The 21940-nt window shown below is 45.7% G+C and overlaps 54 non-coding genes and 14 pseudogenes across 54 annotated transcripts; all 68 read left to right on the top strand.

The window, feature by feature from the left end:
• Positions 1-80: 80 nt before the first annotated feature.
• Positions 81-199, top strand: LOC118958117. The gene has a single exon (XR_005047196.1). It is a non-coding gene; the product is annotated as a 5S ribosomal RNA (ribosomal RNA).
• A 177-nt stretch (positions 200-376) lies between these two features.
• Positions 377-495, top strand: LOC118958116. Its single transcript, XR_005047195.1, has one exon. It is a non-coding gene; the product is annotated as a 5S ribosomal RNA (ribosomal RNA).
• A 177-nt stretch (positions 496-672) lies between these two features.
• LOC118958115 lies at positions 673-791 on the top strand. The gene has a single exon (XR_005047194.1). It is a non-coding gene; the product is annotated as a 5S ribosomal RNA (ribosomal RNA).
• A 177-nt stretch (positions 792-968) lies between these two features.
• On the top strand, positions 969-1087 carry LOC118958114. Its single transcript, XR_005047193.1, has one exon. It is a non-coding gene; the product is annotated as a 5S ribosomal RNA (ribosomal RNA).
• A 177-nt stretch (positions 1088-1264) lies between these two features.
• On the top strand, positions 1265-1383 carry LOC118958113. The gene has a single exon (XR_005047192.1). It is a non-coding gene; the product is annotated as a 5S ribosomal RNA (ribosomal RNA).
• Positions 1384-1560: 177 nt separating this feature from the next.
• On the top strand, positions 1561-1679 carry LOC118958111. The gene has a single exon (XR_005047190.1). It is a non-coding gene; the product is annotated as a 5S ribosomal RNA (ribosomal RNA).
• A 177-nt stretch (positions 1680-1856) lies between these two features.
• Positions 1857-1975, top strand: LOC118958110. The gene has a single exon (XR_005047189.1). It is a non-coding gene; the product is annotated as a 5S ribosomal RNA (ribosomal RNA).
• Positions 1976-2152: 177 nt separating this feature from the next.
• LOC118958109 lies at positions 2153-2271 on the top strand. The gene has a single exon (XR_005047188.1). It is a non-coding gene; the product is annotated as a 5S ribosomal RNA (ribosomal RNA).
• Positions 2272-2448: 177 nt separating this feature from the next.
• LOC118958108 lies at positions 2449-2567 on the top strand. Its single transcript, XR_005047187.1, has one exon. It is a non-coding gene; the product is annotated as a 5S ribosomal RNA (ribosomal RNA).
• Positions 2568-2744: 177 nt separating this feature from the next.
• Positions 2745-2863, top strand: LOC118958107. The gene has a single exon (XR_005047186.1). It is a non-coding gene; the product is annotated as a 5S ribosomal RNA (ribosomal RNA).
• Positions 2864-3040: 177 nt separating this feature from the next.
• Positions 3041-3159, top strand: LOC118958106. Its single transcript, XR_005047185.1, has one exon. It is a non-coding gene; the product is annotated as a 5S ribosomal RNA (ribosomal RNA).
• A 177-nt stretch (positions 3160-3336) lies between these two features.
• Positions 3337-3455, top strand: LOC118958105. The gene has a single exon (XR_005047184.1). It is a non-coding gene; the product is annotated as a 5S ribosomal RNA (ribosomal RNA).
• A 177-nt stretch (positions 3456-3632) lies between these two features.
• On the top strand, positions 3633-3751 carry LOC118958104. Its single transcript, XR_005047183.1, has one exon. It is a non-coding gene; the product is annotated as a 5S ribosomal RNA (ribosomal RNA).
• Positions 3752-3928: 177 nt separating this feature from the next.
• On the top strand, positions 3929-4047 carry LOC118958103. Its single transcript, XR_005047182.1, has one exon. It is a non-coding gene; the product is annotated as a 5S ribosomal RNA (ribosomal RNA).
• Positions 4048-4224: 177 nt separating this feature from the next.
• LOC118958102 lies at positions 4225-4343 on the top strand. The gene has a single exon (XR_005047181.1). It is a non-coding gene; the product is annotated as a 5S ribosomal RNA (ribosomal RNA).
• A 177-nt stretch (positions 4344-4520) lies between these two features.
• LOC118958100 lies at positions 4521-4639 on the top strand. The gene has a single exon (XR_005047179.1). It is a non-coding gene; the product is annotated as a 5S ribosomal RNA (ribosomal RNA).
• Positions 4640-4816: 177 nt separating this feature from the next.
• LOC118958099 lies at positions 4817-4935 on the top strand. Its single transcript, XR_005047178.1, has one exon. It is a non-coding gene; the product is annotated as a 5S ribosomal RNA (ribosomal RNA).
• Positions 4936-5112: 177 nt separating this feature from the next.
• Positions 5113-5231, top strand: LOC118958098. The gene has a single exon (XR_005047177.1). It is a non-coding gene; the product is annotated as a 5S ribosomal RNA (ribosomal RNA).
• Positions 5232-5491: 260 nt separating this feature from the next.
• On the top strand, positions 5492-5600 carry LOC118958227 (annotated as a pseudogene).
• Positions 5601-5776: 176 nt separating this feature from the next.
• LOC118958196 lies at positions 5777-5895 on the top strand. Its single transcript, XR_005047275.1, has one exon. It is a non-coding gene; the product is annotated as a 5S ribosomal RNA (ribosomal RNA).
• Positions 5896-6155: 260 nt separating this feature from the next.
• On the top strand, positions 6156-6274 carry LOC118958097. Its single transcript, XR_005047176.1, has one exon. It is a non-coding gene; the product is annotated as a 5S ribosomal RNA (ribosomal RNA).
• Positions 6275-6451: 177 nt separating this feature from the next.
• On the top strand, positions 6452-6570 carry LOC118958096. Its single transcript, XR_005047175.1, has one exon. It is a non-coding gene; the product is annotated as a 5S ribosomal RNA (ribosomal RNA).
• Positions 6571-6830: 260 nt separating this feature from the next.
• Positions 6831-6949, top strand: LOC118958095. Its single transcript, XR_005047174.1, has one exon. It is a non-coding gene; the product is annotated as a 5S ribosomal RNA (ribosomal RNA).
• A 177-nt stretch (positions 6950-7126) lies between these two features.
• LOC118958094 lies at positions 7127-7245 on the top strand. Its single transcript, XR_005047173.1, has one exon. It is a non-coding gene; the product is annotated as a 5S ribosomal RNA (ribosomal RNA).
• A 177-nt stretch (positions 7246-7422) lies between these two features.
• LOC118958093 lies at positions 7423-7541 on the top strand. Its single transcript, XR_005047172.1, has one exon. It is a non-coding gene; the product is annotated as a 5S ribosomal RNA (ribosomal RNA).
• Positions 7542-7801: 260 nt separating this feature from the next.
• LOC118958173 lies at positions 7802-7920 on the top strand. The gene has a single exon (XR_005047252.1). It is a non-coding gene; the product is annotated as a 5S ribosomal RNA (ribosomal RNA).
• A 260-nt stretch (positions 7921-8180) lies between these two features.
• Positions 8181-8289, top strand: LOC118958224 (annotated as a pseudogene).
• A 177-nt stretch (positions 8290-8466) lies between these two features.
• On the top strand, positions 8467-8585 carry LOC118958092. Its single transcript, XR_005047171.1, has one exon. It is a non-coding gene; the product is annotated as a 5S ribosomal RNA (ribosomal RNA).
• Positions 8586-8845: 260 nt separating this feature from the next.
• On the top strand, positions 8846-8954 carry LOC118958233 (annotated as a pseudogene).
• Positions 8955-9214: 260 nt separating this feature from the next.
• LOC118958091 lies at positions 9215-9333 on the top strand. Its single transcript, XR_005047170.1, has one exon. It is a non-coding gene; the product is annotated as a 5S ribosomal RNA (ribosomal RNA).
• Positions 9334-9510: 177 nt separating this feature from the next.
• LOC118958164 lies at positions 9511-9629 on the top strand. The gene has a single exon (XR_005047243.1). It is a non-coding gene; the product is annotated as a 5S ribosomal RNA (ribosomal RNA).
• A 177-nt stretch (positions 9630-9806) lies between these two features.
• Positions 9807-9925, top strand: LOC118958170. Its single transcript, XR_005047249.1, has one exon. It is a non-coding gene; the product is annotated as a 5S ribosomal RNA (ribosomal RNA).
• A 260-nt stretch (positions 9926-10185) lies between these two features.
• On the top strand, positions 10186-10294 carry LOC118958231 (annotated as a pseudogene).
• Positions 10295-10554: 260 nt separating this feature from the next.
• Positions 10555-10673, top strand: LOC118958089. The gene has a single exon (XR_005047168.1). It is a non-coding gene; the product is annotated as a 5S ribosomal RNA (ribosomal RNA).
• A 177-nt stretch (positions 10674-10850) lies between these two features.
• On the top strand, positions 10851-10969 carry LOC118958163. Its single transcript, XR_005047242.1, has one exon. It is a non-coding gene; the product is annotated as a 5S ribosomal RNA (ribosomal RNA).
• A 260-nt stretch (positions 10970-11229) lies between these two features.
• Positions 11230-11338, top strand: LOC118958223 (annotated as a pseudogene).
• A 177-nt stretch (positions 11339-11515) lies between these two features.
• LOC118958206 lies at positions 11516-11634 on the top strand. Its single transcript, XR_005047286.1, has one exon. It is a non-coding gene; the product is annotated as a 5S ribosomal RNA (ribosomal RNA).
• A 260-nt stretch (positions 11635-11894) lies between these two features.
• On the top strand, positions 11895-12013 carry LOC118958088. The gene has a single exon (XR_005047167.1). It is a non-coding gene; the product is annotated as a 5S ribosomal RNA (ribosomal RNA).
• Positions 12014-12190: 177 nt separating this feature from the next.
• LOC118958087 lies at positions 12191-12309 on the top strand. Its single transcript, XR_005047166.1, has one exon. It is a non-coding gene; the product is annotated as a 5S ribosomal RNA (ribosomal RNA).
• Positions 12310-12486: 177 nt separating this feature from the next.
• On the top strand, positions 12487-12605 carry LOC118958086. The gene has a single exon (XR_005047165.1). It is a non-coding gene; the product is annotated as a 5S ribosomal RNA (ribosomal RNA).
• Positions 12606-12782: 177 nt separating this feature from the next.
• LOC118958085 lies at positions 12783-12901 on the top strand. Its single transcript, XR_005047164.1, has one exon. It is a non-coding gene; the product is annotated as a 5S ribosomal RNA (ribosomal RNA).
• A 177-nt stretch (positions 12902-13078) lies between these two features.
• LOC118958084 lies at positions 13079-13197 on the top strand. The gene has a single exon (XR_005047163.1). It is a non-coding gene; the product is annotated as a 5S ribosomal RNA (ribosomal RNA).
• A 177-nt stretch (positions 13198-13374) lies between these two features.
• On the top strand, positions 13375-13493 carry LOC118958083. The gene has a single exon (XR_005047162.1). It is a non-coding gene; the product is annotated as a 5S ribosomal RNA (ribosomal RNA).
• A 260-nt stretch (positions 13494-13753) lies between these two features.
• LOC118958172 lies at positions 13754-13872 on the top strand. The gene has a single exon (XR_005047251.1). It is a non-coding gene; the product is annotated as a 5S ribosomal RNA (ribosomal RNA).
• Positions 13873-14132: 260 nt separating this feature from the next.
• Positions 14133-14241, top strand: LOC118958222 (annotated as a pseudogene).
• Positions 14242-14418: 177 nt separating this feature from the next.
• LOC118958082 lies at positions 14419-14537 on the top strand. Its single transcript, XR_005047161.1, has one exon. It is a non-coding gene; the product is annotated as a 5S ribosomal RNA (ribosomal RNA).
• A 260-nt stretch (positions 14538-14797) lies between these two features.
• On the top strand, positions 14798-14906 carry LOC118958230 (annotated as a pseudogene).
• A 177-nt stretch (positions 14907-15083) lies between these two features.
• Positions 15084-15202, top strand: LOC118958081. Its single transcript, XR_005047160.1, has one exon. It is a non-coding gene; the product is annotated as a 5S ribosomal RNA (ribosomal RNA).
• A 260-nt stretch (positions 15203-15462) lies between these two features.
• Positions 15463-15581, top strand: LOC118958080. Its single transcript, XR_005047159.1, has one exon. It is a non-coding gene; the product is annotated as a 5S ribosomal RNA (ribosomal RNA).
• Positions 15582-15758: 177 nt separating this feature from the next.
• LOC118958078 lies at positions 15759-15877 on the top strand. The gene has a single exon (XR_005047157.1). It is a non-coding gene; the product is annotated as a 5S ribosomal RNA (ribosomal RNA).
• A 260-nt stretch (positions 15878-16137) lies between these two features.
• Positions 16138-16246, top strand: LOC118958221 (annotated as a pseudogene).
• A 177-nt stretch (positions 16247-16423) lies between these two features.
• LOC118958077 lies at positions 16424-16542 on the top strand. Its single transcript, XR_005047156.1, has one exon. It is a non-coding gene; the product is annotated as a 5S ribosomal RNA (ribosomal RNA).
• Positions 16543-16802: 260 nt separating this feature from the next.
• On the top strand, positions 16803-16911 carry LOC118958234 (annotated as a pseudogene).
• A 177-nt stretch (positions 16912-17088) lies between these two features.
• On the top strand, positions 17089-17207 carry LOC118958076. Its single transcript, XR_005047155.1, has one exon. It is a non-coding gene; the product is annotated as a 5S ribosomal RNA (ribosomal RNA).
• Positions 17208-17384: 177 nt separating this feature from the next.
• Positions 17385-17503, top strand: LOC118958200. Its single transcript, XR_005047280.1, has one exon. It is a non-coding gene; the product is annotated as a 5S ribosomal RNA (ribosomal RNA).
• A 177-nt stretch (positions 17504-17680) lies between these two features.
• Positions 17681-17799, top strand: LOC118958220 (annotated as a pseudogene).
• Positions 17800-18059: 260 nt separating this feature from the next.
• Positions 18060-18178, top strand: LOC118958075. The gene has a single exon (XR_005047154.1). It is a non-coding gene; the product is annotated as a 5S ribosomal RNA (ribosomal RNA).
• A 177-nt stretch (positions 18179-18355) lies between these two features.
• Positions 18356-18484, top strand: LOC118958217 (annotated as a pseudogene).
• A 177-nt stretch (positions 18485-18661) lies between these two features.
• Positions 18662-18780, top strand: LOC118958074. Its single transcript, XR_005047153.1, has one exon. It is a non-coding gene; the product is annotated as a 5S ribosomal RNA (ribosomal RNA).
• A 177-nt stretch (positions 18781-18957) lies between these two features.
• On the top strand, positions 18958-19076 carry LOC118958199. The gene has a single exon (XR_005047279.1). It is a non-coding gene; the product is annotated as a 5S ribosomal RNA (ribosomal RNA).
• Positions 19077-19253: 177 nt separating this feature from the next.
• On the top strand, positions 19254-19372 carry LOC118958219 (annotated as a pseudogene).
• Positions 19373-19549: 177 nt separating this feature from the next.
• Positions 19550-19678, top strand: LOC118958216 (annotated as a pseudogene).
• Positions 19679-19938: 260 nt separating this feature from the next.
• LOC118958073 lies at positions 19939-20057 on the top strand. Its single transcript, XR_005047152.1, has one exon. It is a non-coding gene; the product is annotated as a 5S ribosomal RNA (ribosomal RNA).
• A 260-nt stretch (positions 20058-20317) lies between these two features.
• On the top strand, positions 20318-20436 carry LOC118958185. The gene has a single exon (XR_005047265.1). It is a non-coding gene; the product is annotated as a 5S ribosomal RNA (ribosomal RNA).
• A 177-nt stretch (positions 20437-20613) lies between these two features.
• LOC118958072 lies at positions 20614-20732 on the top strand. The gene has a single exon (XR_005047151.1). It is a non-coding gene; the product is annotated as a 5S ribosomal RNA (ribosomal RNA).
• A 260-nt stretch (positions 20733-20992) lies between these two features.
• On the top strand, positions 20993-21111 carry LOC118958215 (annotated as a pseudogene).
• Positions 21112-21371: 260 nt separating this feature from the next.
• LOC118958071 lies at positions 21372-21490 on the top strand. The gene has a single exon (XR_005047150.1). It is a non-coding gene; the product is annotated as a 5S ribosomal RNA (ribosomal RNA).
• Positions 21491-21667: 177 nt separating this feature from the next.
• Positions 21668-21786, top strand: LOC118958070. The gene has a single exon (XR_005047149.1). It is a non-coding gene; the product is annotated as a 5S ribosomal RNA (ribosomal RNA).
• The last annotated feature ends 154 nt before the right edge of the window (positions 21787-21940 follow it).

Here is a 21940-nt window from a genome sequence, read left to right as displayed (position 1 = left end):
TTGTATTTCATCCAACAATCTGTGCTACAAATTATGGCTACAGTATATGCAATTTCATCCACTTTTTGAGATTGCCTTTAGCTTACGGCCACACCGGCCTGAGTACGCCTGATCTCGTCCGATCTCGGAAGCTAAGCAGGGTCGGGCCTGGTTAGTACTTGGATGGGAGACCGCCTGGGAATACCAGGTGCTGTAAGCTTTTTGTCACTGCCTTGTGGAATTTCAACTCTTTGTCCGTTTTTTCCCACAAGGCTGAAATATGTGCCCTCGCTTTGAAATAAGTAAGCAAGGTTAGTTTGTATTTCATCCAACAATCTGTGCTACAAATTATGGCTACAGTATATGCAATTTCATCCACTTTTTGAGATTGCCTTTCGCTTACGGCCACACCGGCCTGAGTACGCCTGATCTCGTCCGATCTCGGAAGCTAAGCAGGGTCGGGCCTGGTTAGTACTTGGATGGGAGACCGCCTGGGAATACCAGGTGCTGTAAGCTTTTTGTCACTGCCTTGTGGAATTTCAACTCTTTGTCCGTTTTTTCCCACAAGGCTGAAATATGTGCCCTCGCTTTGAAATAAGTAAGCAAGGTTAGTTTGTATTTCATCCAACAATCTGTGCTACAAATTATGGCTACAGTATATGCAATTTCATCCACTTTTTGAGATTGCCTTTTGCTTACGGCCACACCGGCCTGAGTACGCCTGATCTCGTCCGATCTCGGAAGCTAAGCAGGGTCGGGCCTGGTTAGTACTTGGATGGGAGACCGCCTGGGAATACCAGGTGCTGTAAGCTTTTTGTCACTGCCTTGTGGAATTTCAACTCTTTGTCCGTTTTTTCCCACAAGGCTGAAATATGTGCCCTCGCTTTGAAATAAGTAAGCAAGGTTAGTTTGTATTTCATCCAACAATCTGTGCTACAAATTATGGCTACAGTATATGCAATTTCTTCCACTTTTTGAGATTGCCTTTCGCTTACGGCCACACCGGCCTGAGTACGCCTGATCTCGTCCGATCTCGGAAGCTAAGCAGGGTCGGGCCTGGTTAGTACTTGGATGGGAGACCGCCTGGGAATACCAGGTGCTGTAAGCTTTTTGTCACTGCCTTGTGGAATTTCAACTCTTTGTCCGTTTTTTCCCACAAGGCTGAAATATGTGCCCTCGCTTTGAAATAAGTAAGCAAGGTTAGTTTGTATTTCATCCAACAATCTGTGCTACAAATTATGGCTACAGTATATGCAATTTCTTCCACTTTTTGAGATTGCCTTTCGCTTACGGCCACACCGGCCTGAGTACGCCTGATCTCGTCCGATCTCGGAAGCTAAGCAGGGTCGGGCCTGGTTAGTACTTGGATGGGAGACCGCCTGGGAATACCAGGTGCTGTAAGCTTTTTGTCACTGCCTTGTGGAATTTCAACTCTTTGTCCGTTTTTTCCCACAAGGCTGAAATATGTGCCCTCGCTTTGAAAGAAGTAAGCAAGGTTAGTTTGTATTTCATCCAACAATCTGTGCTACAAATTATGGCTACAGTATATGCAATTTCATCCACTTTTTGAGATTGCCTTTCGCTTACGGCCACACCGGCCTGAGTACGCCTGATCTCGTCCGATCTCGGAAGCTAAGCAGGGTCGGGCCTGGTTAGTACTTGGATGGGAGACCGCCTGGGAATACCAGGTGCTGTAAGCTTTTTGTCACTGCCTTGTGGAATTTCAACTCTTTGTCCGTTTTTTCCCACAAGGCTGAAATATGTGCCCTCGCTTTGAAATAAGTAAGCAAGGTTAGTTTGTATTTCATCCAACAATCTGTGCTACAAATTATGGCTACAGTATATGCAATTTCATCCACTTTTTGAGATTGCCTTTCGCTTACGGCCACACCGGCCTGAGTACGCCTGATCTCGTCCGATCTCGGAAGCTAAGCAGGGTCGGGCCTGGTTAGTACTTGGATGGGAGACCGCCTGGGAATACCAGGTGCTGTAAGCTTTTTGTCACTGCCTTGTGGAATTTCAACTCTTTGTCCGTTTTTTCCCACAAGGCTGAAATATGTGCCCTCGCTTTGAAATAAGTAAGCAAGGTTAGTTTGTATTTCATCCAACAATCTGTGCTACAAATTATGGCTACAGTATATGCAATTTCTTCCACTTTTTGAGATTGCCTTTCGCTTACGGCCACACCGGCCTGAGTACGCCTGATCTCGTCCGATCTCGGAAGCTAAGCAGGGTCGGGCCTGGTTAGTACTTGGATGGGAGACCGCCTGGGAATACCAGGTGCTGTAAGCTTTTTGTCACTGCCTTGTGGAATTTCAACTCTTTGTCCGTTTTTTCCCACAAGGCTGAAATATGTGCCCTCGCTTTGAAATAAGTAAGCAAGGTTAGTTTGTATTTCATCCAACAATCTGTGCTACAAATTATGGCTACAGTATATGCAATTTCATCCACTTTTTGAGATTGCCTTTTGCTTACGGCCACACCGGCCTGAGTACGCCTGATCTCGTCCGATCTCGGAAGCTAAGCAGGGTCGGGCCTGGTTAGTACTTGGATGGGAGACCGCCTGGGAATACCAGGTGCTGTAAGCTTTTTGTCACTGCCTTGTGGAATTTCAACTCTTTGTCCGTTTTTTCCCACAAGGCTGAAATATGTGCCCTCGCTTTGAAATAAGTAAGCAAGGTTAGTTTGTATTTCATCCAACAATCTGTGCTACAAATTATGGCTACAGTATATGCAATTTCATCCACTTTTTGAGATTGCCTTTAGCTTACGGCCACACCGGCCTGAGTACGCCTGATCTCGTCCGATCTCGGAAGCTAAGCAGGGTCGGGCCTGGTTAGTACTTGGATGGGAGACCGCCTGGGAATACCAGGTGCTGTAAGCTTTTTGTCACTGCCTTGTGGAATTTCAACTCTTTGTCCGTTTTTTCCCACAAGGCTGAAATATGTGCCCTCGCTTTGAAATAAGTAAGCAAGGTTAGTTTGTATTTCATCCAACAATCTGTGCTACAAATTATGGCTACAGTATATGCAATTTCATCCACTTTTTGAGATTGCCTTTCGCTTACGGCCACACCGGCCTGAGTACGCCTGATCTCGTCCGATCTCGGAAGCTAAGCAGGGTCGGGCCTGGTTAGTACTTGGATGGGAGACCGCCTGGGAATACCAGGTGCTGTAAGCTTTTTGTCACTGCCTTGTGGAATTTCAACTCTTTGTCCGTTTTTTCCCACAAGGCTGAAATATGTGCCCTCGCTTTGAAATAAGTAAGCAAGGTTAGTTTGTATTTCATCCAACAATCTGTGCTACAAATTATGGCTACAGTATATGCAATTTCATCCACTTTTTGAGATTGCCTTTTGCTTACGGCCACACCGGCCTGAGTACGCCTGATCTCGTCCGATCTCGGAAGCTAAGCAGGGTCGGGCCTGGTTAGTACTTGGATGGGAGACCGCCTGGGAATACCAGGTGCTGTAAGCTTTTTGTCACTGCCTTGTGGAATTTCAACTCTTTGTCCGTTTTTTCCCACAAGGCTGAAATATGTGCCCTCGCTTTGAAATAAGTAAGCAAGGTTAGTTTGTATTTCATCCAACAATCTGTGCTACAAATTATGGCTACAGTATATGCAATTTCTTCCACTTTTTGAGATTGCCTTTCGCTTACGGCCACACCGGCCTGAGTACGCCTGATCTCGTCCGATCTCGGAAGCTAAGCAGGGTCGGGCCTGGTTAGTACTTGGATGGGAGACCGCCTGGGAATACCAGGTGCTGTAAGCTTTTTGTCACTGCCTTGTGGAATTTCAACTCTTTGTCCGTTTTTTCCCACAAGGCTGAAATATGTGCCCTCGCTTTGAAATAAGTAAGCAAGGTTAGTTTGTATTTCATCCAACAATCTGTGCTACAAATTATGGCTACAGTATATGCAATTTCTTCCACTTTTTGAGATTGCCTTTCGCTTACGGCCACACCGGCCTGAGTACGCCTGATCTCGTCCGATCTCGGAAGCTAAGCAGGGTCGGGCCTGGTTAGTACTTGGATGGGAGACCGCCTGGGAATACCAGGTGCTGTAAGCTTTTTGTCACTGCCTTGTGGAATTTCAACTCTTTGTCCGTTTTTTCCCACAAGGCTGAAATATGTGCCCTCGCTTTGAAAGAAGTAAGCAAGGTTAGTTTGTATTTCATCCAACAATCTGTGCTACAAATTATGGCTACAGTATATGCAATTTCATCCACTTTTTGAGATTGCCTTTCGCTTACGGCCACACCGGCCTGAGTACGCCTGATCTCGTCCGATCTCGGAAGCTAAGCAGGGTCGGGCCTGGTTAGTACTTGGATGGGAGACCGCCTGGGAATACCAGGTGCTGTAAGCTTTTTGTCACTGCCTTGTGGAATTTCAACTCTTTGTCCGTTTTTTCCCACAAGGCTGAAATATGTGCCCTCGCTTTGAAATAAGTAAGCAAGGTTAGTTTGTATTTCATCCAACAATCTGTGCTACAAATTATGGCTACAGTATATGCAATTTCATCCACTTTTTGAGATTGCCTTTCGCTTACGGCCACACCGGCCTGAGTACGCCTGATCTCGTCCGATCTCGGAAGCTAAGCAGGGTCGGGCCTGGTTAGTACTTGGATGGGAGACCGCCTGGGAATACCAGGTGCTGTAAGCTTTTTGTCACTGCCTTGTGGAATTTCAACTCTTTGTCCGTTTTTTCCCACAAGGCTGAAATATGTGCCCTCGCTTTGAAATAAGTAAGCAAGGTTAGTTTGTATTTCATCCAACAATCTGTGCTACAAATTATGGCTACAGTATATGCAATTTCTTCCACTTTTTGAGATTGCCTTTCGCTTACGGCCACACCGGCCTGAGTACGCCTGATCTCGTCCGATCTCGGAAGCTAAGCAGGGTCGGGCCTGGTTAGTACTTGGATGGGAGACCGCCTGGGAATACCAGGTGCTGTAAGCTTTTTGTCACTGCCTTGTGGAATTTCAACTCTTTGTCCGTTTTTTCCCACAAGGCTGAAATATGTGCCCTCGCTTTGAAATAAGTAAGCAAGGTTAGTTTGTATTTCATCCAACAATCTGTGCTACAAATTATGGCTACAGTATATGCAATTTCTTCCACTTTTTGAGATTGCCTTTCGCTTACGGCCACACCGGCCTGAGTACGCCTGATCTCGTCCGATCTCGGAAGCTAAGCAGGGTCGGGCCTGGTTAGTACTTGGATGGGAGACCGCCTGGGAATACCAGGTGCTGTAAGCTTTTTGTCACTGCCTTGTGGAATTTCAACTCTTTGTCCGTTTTTTCCCACAAGGCTGAAATATGTGCCCTCGCTTTGAAATAAGTAAGCAAGGTTAGTTTGTATTTCATCCAACAATCTGTGCTACAAATTATGGCTACAGTATATGCAATTTCATCCACTTTTTGAGTGACACAAAGATGCTTATCTAAATGGTGGAAATGCAACAGCTGTTAATCAGGCTCACTTTGACTTTACATAGTGCACCAAGAGATAGTTTCTCGCTTACGGCCACACCGGCCTGAGTACGCCCGATCTCGGAAGCTAAGCAGGGTCGGGCCTGGTTAGTACTTGGTTGGGAGACCGCCTGGGAATACCAGGTGCTGTAAGCTTTTGTCACTGCCTTGTGGAATTTCAACTCTTTGTCCGTTTTTTCCCACAAGGCTGAAATATGTGCCCTCGCTTTGAAATAAGTAAGCAAGGTTAGTTTGTATTTCATCCAACAATCTGTGCTACAAATTATGGCTACAGTATATGCAATTTCATCCACTTTTTGAGATTGCCTTTCGCTTACGGCCACACCGGCCTGAGTACGCCTGATCTCGTCCGATCTCGGAAGCTAAGCAGGGTCGGTCCTGGTTAGTACTTGGATGGGAGACCGCCTGGGAATACCAGGTGCTGTAAGCTTTTTGTCACTGCCTTGTGGAATTTCAACTCTTTGTCCGTTTTTTCCCACAAGGCTGAAATATGTGCCCTCGCTTTGAAATAAGTAAGCAAGGTTAGTTTGTATTTCATCCAACAATCTGTGCTACAAATTATGGCTACAGTATATGCAATTTCTTCCACTTTTTGAGTGACACAAAGATGCTTATCTAAATGGTGGAAATGCAACAGCTGTTAATCAGGCTCACTTTGACTTTACATGGTGCACCAAGAGATAGTTTCTCGCTTACGGCCACACCGGCCTGAGTACGCCTGATCTCGTCCGATCTCGGAAGCTAAGCAGGGTCGGGCCTGGTTAGTACTTGGATGGGAGACCGCCTGGGAATACCAGGTGCTGTAAGCTTTTTGTCACTGCCTTGTGGAATTTCAACTCTTTGTCCGTTTTTTCCCACAAGGCTGAAATATGTGCCCTCGCTTTGAAATAAGTAAGCAAGGTTAGTTTGTATTTCATCCAACAATCTGTGCTACAAATTATGGCTACAGTATATGCAATTTCATCCACTTTTTGAGATTGCCTTTCGCTTACGGCCACACCGGCCTGAGTACGCCTGATCTCGTCCGATCTCGGAAGCTAAGCAGGGTCGGGCCTGGTTAGTACTTGGATGGGAGACCGCCTGGGAATACCAGGTGCTGTAAGCTTTTTGTCACTGCCTTGTGGAATTTCAACTCTTTGTCCGTTTTTTCCCACAAGGCTGAAATATGTGCCCTCGCTTTGAAATAAGTAAGCAAGGTTAGTTTGTATTTCATCCAACAATCTGTGCTACAAATTATGGCTACAGTATATGCAATTTCTTCCACTTTTTGAGTGACACAAAGATGCTTATCTAAATGGTGGAAATGCAACAGCTGTTAATCAGGCTCACTTTGACTTTACATAGTGCACCAAGAGATAGTTTCTCGCTTACGGCCACACCGGCCTGAGTACGCCTGATCTCGTCCGATCTCGGAAGCTAAGCAGGGTCGGGCCTGGTTAGTACTTGGATGGGAGACCGCCTGGGAATACCAGGTGCTGTAAGCTTTTTGTCACTGCCTTGTGGAATTTCAACTCTTTGTCCGTTTTTTCCCACAAGGCTGAAATATGTGCCCTCGCTTTGAAATAAGTAAGCAAGGTTAGTTTGTATTTCATCCAACAATCTGTGCTACAAATTATGGCTACAGTATATGCAATTTCATCCACTTTTTGAGATTGCCTTTCGCTTACGGCCACACCGGCCTGAGTACGCCTGATCTCGTCCGATCTCGGAAGCTAAGCAGGGTCGGGCCTGGTTAGTACTTGGATGGGAGACCGCCTGGGAATACCAGGTGCTGTAAGCTTTTTGTCACTGCCTTGTGGAATTTCAACTCTTTGTCCGTTTTTTCCCACAAGGCTGAAATATGTGCCCTCGCTTTGAAATAAGTAAGCAAGGTTAGTTTGTATTTCATCCAACAATCTGTGCTACAAATTATGGCTACAGTATATGCAATTTCATCCACTTTTTGAGATCGCCTTTCGCTTACGGCCACACCGGCCTGAGTACGCCTGATCTCGTCCGATCTCGGAAGCTAAGCAGGGTCGGGCCTGGTTAGTACTTGGATGGGAGACCGCCTGGGAATACCAGGTGCTGTAAGCTTTTTGTCACTGCCTTGTGGAATTTCAACTCTTTGTCCGTTTTTTCCCACAAGGCTGAAATATGTGCCCTCGCTTTGAAATAAGTAAGCAAGGTTAGTTTGTATTTCATCCAACAATCTGTGCTACAAATTATGGCTACAGTATATGCAATTTCTTCCACTTTTTGAGTGACACAAAGATGCTTATCTAAATGGTGGAAATGCAACAGCTGTTAATCAGGCTCACTTTGACTTTACATGGTGCACCAAGAGATAGTTTCTCGCTTATGGCCACACCGGCCTGAGTACGCCTGATCTCGTCCGATCTCGGAAGCTAAGCAGGGTCGGGCCTGGTTAGTACTTGGATGGGAGACCGCCTGGGAATACCAGGTGCTGTAAGCTTTTTGTCACTGCCTTGTGGAATTTCAACTCTTTGTCCGTTTTTTCCCACAAGGCTGAAATATGTGCCCTCGCTTTGAAATAAGTAAGCAAGGTTAGTTTGTATTTCATCCAACAATCTGTGCTACAAATTATGGCTACAGTATATGCAATTTCATCCACTTTTTGAGTGACACAAAGATGCTTATCTAAATGGTGGAAATGCAACAGCTGTTAATCAGGCTCACTTTGACTTTACATAGTGCACCAAGAGATAGTTTCTCGCTTACGGCCACACCGGCCTGAGTACGCCCGATCTCGGAAGCTAAGCAGGGTCGGGCCTGGTTAGTACTTGGATGGGAGACCGCCTGGGAATACCAGGTGCTGTAAGCTTTTTGTCACTGCCTTGTGGAATTTCAACTCTTTGTCCGTTTTTTCCCACAAGGCTGAAATATGTGCCCTCGCTTTGAAATAAGTAAGCAAGGTTAGTTTGTATTTCATCCAACAATCTGTGCTACAAATTATGGCTACAGTATATGCAATTTCATCCACTTTTTGAGATCGCCTTTCGCTTACGGCCACACCGGCCTGAGTACGCCTGATCTCGTCCGATCTCGGAAGCTAAGCAGGGTCGGGCCTGGTTAGTACTTGGATGGGAGACCGCCTGGGAATACCAGGTGCTGTAAGCTTTTTGTCACTGCCTTGTGGAATTTCAACTCTTTGTCCGTTTTTTCCCACAAGGCTGAAATATGTGCCCTCGCTTTGAAATAAGTAAGCAAGGTTAGTTTGTATTTCATCCAACAATCTGTGCTACAAATTATGGCTACAGTATATGCAATTTCATCCACTTTTTGAGTGACACAAAGATGCTTATCTAAATGGTGGAAATGCAACAGCTGTTAATCAGGCTCACTTTGACTTTACATAGTGCACCGAGAGATAGTTTCTCGCTTACGGCCACACCGGCCTGAGTACGCCCGATCTCGGAAGCTAAGCAGGGTCGGTCCTGGTTAGTACTTGGATGGGAGACCGCCTGGGAATACCAGGTGCTGTAAGCTTTTTGTCACTGCCTTGTGGAATTTCAACTCTTTGTCCGTTTTTTCCCACAAGGCTGAAATATGTGCCCTCGCTTTGAAATAAGTAAGCAAGGTTAGTTTGTATTTCATCCAACAATCTGTGCTACAAATTATGGCTACAGTATATGCAATTTCTTCCACTTTTTGAGTGACACAAAGATGCTTATCTAAATGGTGGAAATGCAACAGCTGTTAATCAGGCTCACTTTGACTTTACATGGTGCACCAAGAGATAGTTTCTCGCTTACGGCCACACCGGCCTGAGTACGCCTGATCTCGTCCGATCTCGGAAGCTAAGCAGGGTCGGGCCTGGTTAGTACTTGGATGGGAGACCGCCTGGGAATACCAGGTGCTGTAAGCTTTTTGTCACTGCCTTGTGGAATTTCAACTCTTTGTCCGTTTTTTCCCACAAGGCTGAAATATGTGCCCTCGCTTTGAAATAAGTAAGCAAGGTTAGTTTGTATTTCATCCAACAATCTGTGCTACAAATTATGGCTACAGTATATGCAATTTCATCCACTTTTTGAGATTGCCTTTCGCTTACGGCCACACCTGCCTGAGTACGCCTGATCTCGTCCGATCTCGGAAGCTAAGCAGGGTCGGGCCTGGTTAGTACTTGGATGGGAGACCGCCTGGGAATACCAGGTGCTGTAAGCTTTTTGTCACTGCCTTGTGGAATTTCAACTCTTTGTCCGTTTTTTCCCACAAGGCTGAAATATGTGCCCTCGCTTTGAAATAAGTAAGCAAGGTTAGTTTGTATTTCATCCAACAATCTGTGCTACAAATTATGGCTACAGTATATGCAATTTCATCCACTTTTTGAGATCGCCTTTCGTTTACGGCCACACCGGCCTGAGTACGCCTGATCTCGTCCGATCTCGGAAGCTAAGCAGGGTCGGGCCTGGTTAGTACTTGGATGGGAGACCGCCTGGGAATACCAGGTGCTGTAAGCTTTTTGTCACTGCCTTGTGGAATTTCAACTCTTTGTCCGTTTTTTCCCACAAGGCTGAAATATGTGCCCTCGCTTTGAAATAAGTAAGCAAGGTTAGTTTGTATTTCATCCAACAATCTGTGCTACAAATTATGGCTACAGTATATGCAATTTCATCCACTTTTTGAGTGACACAAAGATGCTTATCTAAATGGTGGAAATGCAACAGCTGTTAATCAGGCTCACTTTGACTTTACATAGTGCACCGAGAGATAGTTTCTCGCTTACGGCCACACCGGCCTGAGTACGCCCGATCTCGGAAGCTAAGCAGGGTCGGTCCTGGTTAGTACTTGGATGGGAGACCGCCTGGGAATACCAGGTGCTGTAAGCTTTTTGTCACTGCCTTGTGGAATTTCAACTCTTTGTCCGTTTTTTCCCACAAGGCTGAAATATGTGCCCTCGCTTTGAAATAAGTAAGCAAGGTTAGTTTGTATTTCATCCAACAATCTGTGCTACAAATTATGGCTACAGTATATGCAATTTCTTCCACTTTTTGAGTGACACAAAGATGCTTATCTAAATGGTGGAAATGCAACAGCTGTTAATCAGGCTCACTTTGACTTTACATGGTGCACCAAGAGATAGTTTCTCGCTTACGGCCACACCGGCCTGAGTACGCCTGATCTCGTCCGATCTCGGAAGCTAAGCAGGGTCGGGCCTGGTTAGTACTTGGATGGGAGACCGCCTGGGAATACCAGGTGCTGTAAGCTTTTTGTCACTGCCTTGTGGAATTTCAACTCTTTGTCCGTTTTTTCCCACAAGGCTGAAATATGTGCCCTCGCTTTGAAATAAGTAAGCAAGGTTAGTTTGTATTTCATCCAACAATCTGTGCTACAAATTATGGCTACAGTATATGCAATTTCATCCACTTTTTGAGATTGCCTTTCGCTTACGGCCACACCTGCCTGAGTACGCCTGATCTCGTCCGATCTCGGAAGCTAAGCAGGGTCGGGCCTGGTTAGTACTTGGATGGGAGACCGCCTGGGAATACCAGGTGCTGTAAGCTTTTTGTCACTGCCTTGTGGAATTTCAACTCTTTGTCCGTTTTTTCCCACAAGGCTGAAATATGTGCCCTCGCTTTGAAATAAGTAAGCAAGGTTAGTTTGTATTTCATCCAACAATCTGTGCTACAAATTATGGCTACAGTATATGCAATTTCATCCACTTTTTGAGTGACACAAAGATGCTTATCTAAATGGTGGAAATGCAACAGCTGTTAATCAGGCTCACTTTGACTTTACATAGTGCACCAAGAGATAGTTTCTCGCTTACGGCCACACCGGCCTGAGTACGCCCGATCTCGGAAGCTAAGCAGGGTCGGGCCTGGTTAGTACTTGGATGGGAGACCGCCTGGGAATACCAGGTGCTGTAAGCTTTTTGTCACTGCCTTGTGGAATTTCAACTCTTTGTCCGTTTTTTCCCACAAGGCTGAAATATGTGCCCTCGCTTTGAAATAAGTAAGCAAGGTTAGTTTGTATTTCATCCAACAATCTGTGCTACAAATTATGGCTACAGTATATGCAATTTCATCCACTTTTTGAGATTGCCTTTCGCTTACGGCCACACCGGCCTGAGTACGCCTGATCTCGTCCGATCTCGCAAGCTAAGCAGGGTCGGGCCTGGTTAGTACTTGGATGGGAGACCGCCTGGGAATACCAGGTGCTGTAAGCTTTTTGTCACTGCCTTGTGGAATTTCAACTCTTTGTCCGTTTTTTCCCACAAGGCTGAAATATGTGCCCTCGCTTTGAAATAAGTAAGCAAGGTTAGTTTGTATTTCATCCAACAATCTGTGCTACAAATTATGGCTACAGTATATGCAATTTCTTCCACTTTTTGAGTGACACAAAGATGCTTATCTAAATGGTGGAAATGCAACAGCTGTTAATCAGGCTCACTTTGACTTTACATAGTGCACCAAGAGATAGTTTCTCGCTTACGGCCACACCGGCCTGAGTACGCCTGATCTCGTCCGATCTCGGAAGCTAAGCAGGGTCGGGCCTGGTTAGTACTTGGATGGGAGACCGCCTGGGAATACCAGGTGCTGTAAGCTTTTTGTCACTGCCTTGTGGAATTTCAACTCTTTGTCCGTTTTTTCCCACAAGGCTGAAATATGTGCCCTCGCTTTGAAATAAGTAAGCAAGGTTAGTTTGTATTTCATCCAACAATCTGTGCTACAAATTATGGCTACAGTATATGCAATTTCATCCACTTTTTGAGATTGCCTTTCGCTTACGGCCACACCGGCCTGAGTACGCCTGATCTCGTCCGATCTCGGAAGCTAAGCAGGGTCGGGCCTGGTTAGTACTTGGATGGGAGACCGCCTGGGAATACCAGGTGCTGTAAGCTTTTTGTCACTGCCTTGTGGAATTTCAACTCTTTGTCCGTTTTTTCCCACAAGGCTGAAATATGTGCCCTCGCTTTGAAATAAGTAAGCAAGGTTAGTTTGTATTTCATCCAACAATCTGTGCTACAAATTATGGCTACAGTATATGCAATTTCATCCACTTTTTGAGATTGCCTTTCGCTTACGGCCACACCGGCCTGAGTACGCCTGATCTCGTCCGATCTCGGAAGCTAAGCAGGGTCGGGCCTGGTTAGTACTTGGATGGGAGACCGCCTGGGAATACCAGGTGCTGTAAGCTTTTTGTCACTGCCTTGTGGAATTTCAACTCTTTGTCCGTTTTTTCCCACAAGGCTGAAATATGTGCCCTCGCTTTGAAATAAGTAAGCAAGGTTAGTTTGTATTTCATCCAACAATCTGTGCTACAAATTATGGCTACAGTATATGCAATTTCATCCACTTTTTGAGATTGCCTTTCGCTTACGGCCACACCGGCCTGAGTACGCCTGATCTCGTCCGATCTCGGAAGCTAAGCAGGGTCGGGCCTGGTTAGTACTTGGATGGGAGACCGCCTGGGAATACCAGGTGCTGTAAGCTTTTTGTCACTGCCTTGTGGAATTTCAACTCTTTGTCCGTTTTTTCCCACAAGGCTGAAATATGTGCCCTCGCTTTGAAATAAGTAAGCAAGGTTAGTTTGTATTTCATCCAACAATCTGTGCTACAAATTATGGCTACAGTATATGCAATTTCATCCACTTTTTGAGATTGCCTTTCGCTTACGGCCACACCGGCCTGAGTACGCCTGATCTCGTCCGATCTCGGAAGCTAAGCAGGGTCGGGCCTGGTTAGTACTTGGATGGGAGACCGCCTGGGAATACCAGGTGCTGTAAGCTTTTTGTCACTGCCTTGTGGAATTTCAACTCTTTGTCCGTTTTTTCCCACAAGGCTGAAATATGTGCCCTCGCTTTGAAATAAGTAAGCAAGGTTAGTTTGTATTTCATCCAACAATCTGTGCTACAAATTATGGCTACAGTATATGCAATTTCATCCACTTTTTGAGATCGCCTTTCGCTTACGGCCACACCGGCCTGAGTACGCCTGATCTCGTCCGATCTCGGAAGCTAAGCAGGGTCGGGCCTGGTTAGTACTTGGATGGGAGACCGCCTGGGAATACCAGGTGCTGTAAGCTTTTTGTCACTGCCTTGTGGAATTTCAACTCTTTGTCCGTTTTTTCCCACAAGGCTGAAATATGTGCCCTCGCTTTGAAATAAGTAAGCAAGGTTAGTTTGTATTTCATCCAACAATCTGTGCTACAAATTATGGCTACAGTATATGCAATTTCTTCCACTTTTTGAGTGACACAAAGATGCTTATCTAAATGGTGGAAATGCAACAGCTGTTAATCAGGCTCACTTTGACTTTACATGGTGCACCAAGAGATAGTTTCTCGCTTATGGCCACACCGGCCTGAGTACGCCTGATCTCGTCCGATCTCGGAAGCTAAGCAGGGTCGGGCCTGGTTAGTACTTGGATGGGAGACCGCCTGGGAATACCAGGTGCTGTAAGCTTTTTGTCACTGCCTTGTGGAATTTCAACTCTTTGTCCGTTTTTTCCCACAAGGCTGAAATATGTGCCCTCGCTTTGAAATAAGTAAGCAAGGTTAGTTTGTATTTCATCCAACAATCTGTGCTACAAATTATGGCTACAGTATATGCAATTTCATCCACTTTTTGAGTGACACAAAGATGCTTATCTAAATGGTGGAAATGCAACAGCTGTTAATCAGGCTCACTTTGACTTTACATAGTGCACCAAGAGATAGTTTCTCGCTTACGGCCACACCGGCCTGAGTACGCCCGATCTCGGAAGCTAAGCAGGGTCGGGCCTGGTTAGTACTTGGATGGGAGACCGCCTGGGAATACCAGGTGCTGTAAGCTTTTTGTCACTGCCTTGTGGAATTTCAACTCTTTGTCCGTTTTTTCCCACAAGGCTGAAATATGTGCCCTCGCTTTGAAATAAGTAAGCAAGGTTAGTTTGTATTTCATCCAACAATCTGTGCTACAAATTATGGCTACAGTATATGCAATTTCATCCACTTTTTGAGATCGCCTTTCGCTTACGGCCACACCGGCCTGAGTACGCCTGATCTCGTCCGATCTCGGAAGCTAAGCAGGGTCGGGCCTGGTTAGTACTTGGATGGGAGACCGCCTGGGAATACCAGGTGCTGTAAGCTTTTTGTCACTGCCTTGTGGAATTTCAACTCTTTGTCCGTTTTTTCCCACAAGGCTGAAATATGTGCCCTCGCTTTGAAATAAGTAAGCAAGGTTAGTTTGTATTTCATCCAACAATCTGTGCTACAAATTATGGCTACAGTATATGCAATTTCATCCACTTTTTGAGTGACACAAAGATGCTTATCTAAATGGTGGAAATGCAACAGCTGTTAATCAGGCTCACTTTGACTTTACATAGTGCACCGAGAGATAGTTTCTCGCTTACGGCCACACCGGCCTGAGTACGCCCGATCTCGGAAGCTAAGCAGGGTCGGTCCTGGTTAGTACTTGGATGGGAGACCGCCTGGGAATACCAGGTGCTGTAAGCTTTTTGTCACTGCCTTGTGGAATTTCAACTCTTTGTCCGTTTTTTCCCACAAGGCTGAAATATGTGCCCTCGCTTTGAAATAAGTAAGCAAGGTTAGTTTGTATTTCATCCAACAATCTGTGCTACAAATTATGGCTACAGTATATGCAATTTCATCCACTTTTTGAGATCGCCTTTCGCTTACGGCCACACCGGCCTGAGTACGCCTGATCTCGTCCGATCTCGGAAGCTAAGCAGGGTCGGGCCTGGTTAGTACTTGGATGGGAGACCGCCTGGGAATACCAGGTGCTGTAAGCTTTTTGTCACTGCCTTGTGGAATTTCAACTCTTTGTCCGTTTTTTCCCACAAGGCTGAAATATGTGCCCTCGCTTTGAAATAAGTAAGCAAGGTTAGTTTGTATTTCATCCAACAATCTGTGCTACAAATTATGGCTACAGTATATGCAATTTCTTCCACTTTTTGAGTGACACAAAGATGCTTATCTAAATGGTGGAAATGCAACAGCTGTTAATCAGGCTCACTTTGACTTTACATAGTGCACCAAGAGATAGTTTCTCGCTTACGGCCACACCGGCCTGAGTACGCCTGATCTCGTCCGATCTCGGAAGCTAAGCAGGGTCGGGCCTGGTTAGTACTTGGATGGGAGACCGCCTGGGAATACCAGGTGCTGTAAGCTTTTTGTCACTGCCTTGTGGAATTTCAACTCTTTGTCCGTTTTTTCCCACAAGGCTGAAATATGTGCCCTCGCTTTGAAATAAGTAAGCAAGGTTAGTTTGTATTTCATCCAACAATCTGTGCTACAAATTATGGCTACAGTATATGCAATTTCATCCACTTTTTGAGATTGCCTTTCGCTTACGGCCACACCGGCCTGAGTACGCCTGATCTCGTCCGATCTCGGAAGCTAAGCAGGGTCGGGCCTGGTTAGTACTTGGATGGGAGACCGCCTGGGAATACCAGGTGCTGTAAGCTTTTTGTCACTGCCTTGTGGAATTTCAACTCTTTGTCCGTTTTTTCCCACAAGGCTGAAATATGTGCCCTCGCTTTGAAATAAGTAAGCAAGGTTAGTTTGTATTTCATCCAACAATCTGTGCTACAAATTATGGCTACAGTATATGCAATTTCATCCACTTTTTGAGTGACACAAAGATGCTTATCTAAATGGTGGAAATGCAACAGCTGTTAATCAGGCTCACTTTGACTTTACATAGTGCACCAAGAGATAGTTTCTCGCTTACGGCCACACCGGCCTGAGTACGCCCGATCTCGGAAGCTAAGCAGGGTCGGGCCTGGTTAGTACTTGGATGGGAGACCGCCTGGGAATACCAGGTGCTGTAAGCTTTTTGTCACTGCCTTGTGGAATTTCAACTCTTTGTCCGTTTTTTCCCACAAGGCTGAAATATGTGCCCTCGCTTTGAAATAAGTAAGCAAGGTTAGTTTGTATTTCATCCAACAATCTGTGCTACAAATTATGGCTACAGTATATGCAATTTCATCCACTTTTTGAGATCGCCTTTCGCTTACGGCCACACCGGCCTGAGTACGCCTGATCTCGTCCGATCTCGGAAGCTAAGCAGGGTCGGGCCTGGTTAGTACTTGGATGGGAGACCGCCTGGGAATACCAGGTGCTGTAAGCTTTTTGTCACTGCCTTGTGGAATTTCAACTCTTTGTCCGTTTTTTCCCACAAGGCTGAAATATGTGCCCTCGCTTTGAAATAAGTAAGCAAGGTTAGTTTGTATTTCATCCAACAATCTGTGCTACAAATTATGGCTACAGTATATGCAATTTCATCCACTTTTTGAGTGACACAAAGATGCTTATCTAAATGGTGGAAATGCAACAGCTGTTAATCAGGCTCACTTTGACTTTACATAGTGCACCGAGAGATAGTTTCTCGCTTACGGCCACACCGGCCTGAGTACTCCCGATCTCGGAAGCTAAGCAGGGTCGGTCCTGGTTAGTACTTGGATGGGAGACCGCCTGGGAATACCAGGTGCTGTAAGCTTTTTGTCACTGCCTTGTGGAATTTCAACTCTTTGTCCGTTTTTTCCCACAAGGCTGAAATATGTGCCCTCGCTTTGAAATAAGTAAGCAAGGTTAGTTTGTATTTCATCCAACAATCTGTGCTACAAATTATGGCTACAGTATATGCAATTTCATCCACTTTTTGAGATCACCTTTCGCTTACGGCCACACCGGCCTGAGTACGCCTGATCTCGTCCGATCTCGGAAGCTAAGCAGGGTCGGGCCTGGTTAGTACTTGGATGGGAGACCGCCTGGGAATACCAGGTGCTGTAAGCTTTTTGTCACTGCCTTGTGGAATTTCAACTCTTTGTCCGTTTTTTCCCACAAGGCTGAAATATGTGCCCTCGCTTTGAAATAAGTAAGCAAGGTTAGTTTGTATTTCATCCAACAATCTGTGCTACAAATTATGGCTACAGTATATGCAATTTCATCCACTTTTTGAGATGGCCTTTCGCTTACGTCCACACCGGCCTGAGTACGCCTGATCTCGTCCGATCTCGGAAGCTAAGCAGGGTCGGGCCTGGTTAGTACTTGGATGGGAGACCGCCTGGGAATACCAGGTGCTGTAAGCTTTTTGTCACTGCCTTGTGGAATTTCAACTCTTTGTCCGTTTTTTCCCACAAGGCTGAAATATGTGCCCTCGCTTTGAAATAAGTAAGCAAGGTTAGTTTGTATTTCATCCAACAATCTGTGCTACAAATTATGGCTACAGTATATGCAATTTCATCCACTTTTTGAGATCGCCTTTCGCTTACTGCCACACCGGCCTGAGTACGCCTGATCTCGTCCGATCTCGGAAGCTAAGCAGGGTCGGGCCTGGTTAGCACCTGGATGGGAGACCGCCTGGGAATACCAGGTGCTGTAAGCTTTTTGTCACTGCCTTGTGGAATTTCAACTCTTTGTCCGTTTTTTCCCACAAGGCTGAAATATGTGCCCTCGCTTTGAAATAAGTAAGCAAGGTTAGTTTGTATTTCATCCAACAATCTGTGCTACAAATTATGGCTACAGTATATGCAATTTCTTCCACTTTTTGAGTGACACAAAGATGCTTATCTAAATGGTGGAAATGCAACAGCTGTTAATCAGGCTCACTTTGACTTTACATGGTGCACCAAGAGATAGTTTCTTGCTTACGGCCACACCGGCCTGAGTACGCCTGATCTCGTCCGATCTCGGAAGCTAAGCAGGGTCGGGCCTGGTTAGTACTTGGATGGGAGACCGCCTGGGAATACCAGGTGCTGTAAGCTTTTTGTCACTGCCTTGTGGAATTTCAACTCTTTGTCCGTTTTTTCCCACAAGGCTGAAATATGTGCCCTCGCTTTGAAATAAGTAAGCAAGGTTAGTTTGTATTTCATCCAACAATCTGTGCTACAAATTATGGCTACAGTATATGCAATTTCATCCACTTTTTGAGATCGCCTTTCGCTTACGGCCACACCGGCCTGAGTACGCCTGATCTCGTCCGATCTCGTCCGATCTCGGAAGCTAAGCAGGGTCGGGCCTGGTTAGTACTTGGATGGGAGACCGCCTGGGAATACCAGGTGCTGTAAGCTTTTTGTCACTGCCTTGTGGAATTTCAACTCTTTGTCCGTTTTTTCCCACAAGGCTGAAATATGTGCCCTCGCTTTGAAATAAGTAAGCAAGGTTAGTTTGTATTTCATCCAACAATCTGTGCTACAAATTATGGCTACAGTATATGCAATTTCATCCACTTTTTGAGATCGCCTTTCGCTTACGGCCACACCGGCCTGAGTACGCCTGATCTCGTCCGATCTCGGAAGCTAAGCAGGGTCGGGCCTGGTTAGTACTTGGATGGGAGACCGCCTGGGAATACCAGGTGCTGTAAGCTTTTTGTCACTGCCTTGTGGAATTTCAACTCTTTGTCCGTTTTTTCCCACAAGGCTGAAATATGTGCCCTCGCTTTGAAATAAGTAAGCAAGGTTAGTTTGTATTTCATCCAACAATCTGTGCTACAAATTATGGCTACAGTATATGCAATTTCATCCACTTTTTGAGATGGCCTTTCGCTTACGTCCACACCGGCCTGAGTACGCCTGATCTCGTCCGATCTCGGAAGCTAAGCAGGGTCGGGCCTGGTTAGTACTTGGATGGGAGACCGCCTGGGAATACCAGGTGCTGTAAGCTTTTTGTCACTGCCTTGTGGAATTTCAACTCTTTGTCCGTTTTTTCCCACAAGGCTGAAATATGTGCCCTCGCTTTGAAATAAGTAAGCAAGGTTAGTTTGTATTTCATCCAACAATCTGTGCTACAAATTATGGCTACAGTATATGCAATTTCATCCACTTTTTGAGATCGCCTTTCGCTTACTGCCACACCGGCCTGAGTACGCCTGATCTCGTCCGATCTCGGAAGCTAAGCAGGGTCGGGCCTGGTTAGCACCTGGATGGGAGACCGCCTGGGAATACCAGGTGCTGTAAGCTTTTTGTCACTGCCTTGTGGAATTTCAACTCTTTGTCCGTTTTTTCCCACAAGGCTGAAATATGTGCCCTCGCTTTGAAATAAGTAAGCAAGGTTAGTTTGTATTTCATCCAACAATCTGTGCTACAAATTATGGCTACAGTATATGCAATTTCATCCACTTTTTGAGATCGCCTTTCGCTTACGGCCACACCGGCCTGAGTACGCCTGATCTCGTCCGATCTCGTCCGATCTCGGAAGCTAAGCAGGGTCGGGCCTGGTTAGTACTTGGATGGGAGACCGCCTGGGAATACCAGGTGCTGTAAGCTTTTTGTCACTGCCTTGTGGAATTTCAACTCTTTGTCCGTTTTTTCCCACAAGGCTGAAATATGTGCCCTCGCTTTGAAATAAGTAAGCAAGGTTAGTTTGTATTTCATCCAACAATCTGTGCTACAAATTATGGCTACAGTATATGCAATTTCTTCCACTTTTTGAGTGACACAAAGATGCTTATCTAAATGGTGGAAATGCAACAGCTGTTAATCAGGCTCACTTTGACTTTACATGGTGCACCAAGAGATAGTTTCTTGCTTACGGCCACACCGGCCTGAGTACGCCTGATCTCGTCCGATCTCGGAAGCTAAGCAGGGTCGGGCCTGGTTAGTACTTGGATGGGAGACCGCCTGGGAATACCAGGTGCTGTAAGCTTTTTGTCACTGCCTTGTGGAATTTCAACTCTTTGTCCGTTTTTTCCCACAAGGCTGAAATATGTGCCCTCGCTTTGAAATAAGTAAGCAAGGTTAGTTTGTATTTCATCCAACAATCTGTGCTACAAATTATGGCTACAGTATATGCAATTTCTTCCACTTTTTGAGTGACACAAAGATGCTTATCTAAATGGTGGAAATGCAACAGCTGTTAATCAGGCTCACTTTGACTTTACATGGTGCACCAAGAGATAGTTTCTTGCTTACGGCCACACCGGCCTGAGTACGCCTGATCTCGTCCGATTTCGGAAGCTAAGCAGGGTCGGGCCTGGTTAGTACTTGGATGGGAGACCGCCTGGGAATACCAGGTGCTGTAAGCTTTTTGTCACTGCCTTGTGGAATTTCAACTCTTTGTCCGTTTTTTCCCACAAGGCTGAAATATGTGCCCTCGCTTTGAAATAAGTAAGCAAGGTTAGTTTGTATTTCATCCAACAATCTGTGCTACAAATTATGGCTACAGTATATGCAATTTCATCCACTTTTTGAGATCGCCTTTCGCTTACGGCCACACCGGCCTGAGTACGCCTGATCTCGTCCGATCTCGGAAGCTAAGCAGGGTCGGGCCTGGTTAGTACTTGGATGGGAGACCGCCTGGGAATACCAGGTGCTGTAAGCTTTTTGTCACTGCCTTGTGGAATTTCAACTCTTTGTCCGTTTTTTCCCACAAGGCTGAAATATGTGCCCTCGCTTTGAAATAAGTAAGCAAGGTTAGTTTGTATTTCATCCAACAATCTGTGCTACAAATTATGGCTACAGTATATGCAATTTCTTCCACTTTTTGAGTGACACAAAGATGCTTATCTAAATGGTGGAAATGCAACAGCTGTTAATCAGGCTCACTTTGACTTTACATGGTGCACCAAGAGATAGTTTCTCGCTTCCTGCCACACCTGCCTGAGTACGCCTGATCTCGTCCGATCTCGGAAGCTAAGCAGGGTCGGGCCTGGTTAGTACTTGGATGGGAGACCGCCTGGGAATACCAGGTGCTGTAAGCTTTTTGTCACTGCCTTGTGGAATTTCAACTCTTTGTCCGTTTTTTCCCACAAGGCTGAAATATGTGCCCTCGCTTTGAAATAAGTAAGCAAGGTTAGTTTGTATTTCATCCAACAATCTGTGCTACAAATTATGGCTACAGTATATGCAATTTCTTCCACTTTTTGAGTGACACAAAGATGCTTATCTAAATGGTGGAAATGCAACAGCTGTTAATCAGGCTCACTTTGACTTTACATGGTGCACCAAGAGGTAGTTTCTCGCTTACGGCCACACCGGCCTGAGTACGCCTGATCTCGTCCGATCTCGGAAGCTAAGCAGGGTCGGGCCTGGTTAGTACTTGGATGGGAGACCGCCTGGGAATACCAGGTGCTGTAAGCTTTTTGTCACTGCCTTGTGGAATTTCAACTCTTTGTCCGTTTTTTCCCACAAGGCTGAAATATGTGCCCTCGCTTTGAAATAAGTAAGCAAGGTTAGTTTGTATTTCATCCAACAATCTGTGCTACAAATTATGGCTACAGTATATGCAATTTCATCCACTTTTTGAGATCGCCTTTCGCTTACGGCCACACCGGCCTGAGTACGCCTGATCTCGTCCGATCTCGGAAGCTAAGCAGGGTCGGGCCTGGTTAGTACTTGGATGGGAGACCGCCTGGGAATACCAGGTGCTGTAAGCTTTTTGTCACTGCCTTGTGGAATTTCAACTCTTTGTCCGTTTTTTCCCACAAGGCTGAAATATGTGCCCTCGCTTTGAAATAAGTAAGCAAGGTTAGTTTGTATTTCATCCAACAATCTGTGCTACAAATTATGGCTACAGTATATGCAATTTCA

This window comes from Oncorhynchus mykiss, unplaced genomic scaffold (genome assembly GCF_013265735.2).
Source record: "Oncorhynchus mykiss isolate Arlee unplaced genomic scaffold, USDA_OmykA_1.1 un_scaffold_483, whole genome shotgun sequence".
Taxonomy (NCBI): Eukaryota; Metazoa; Chordata; class Actinopteri; order Salmoniformes; family Salmonidae; genus Oncorhynchus; species Oncorhynchus mykiss.
The sequence above is the reverse complement of the archived record's forward strand: the minus strand, read 5'-3'. Positions and strand labels throughout refer to the sequence as shown.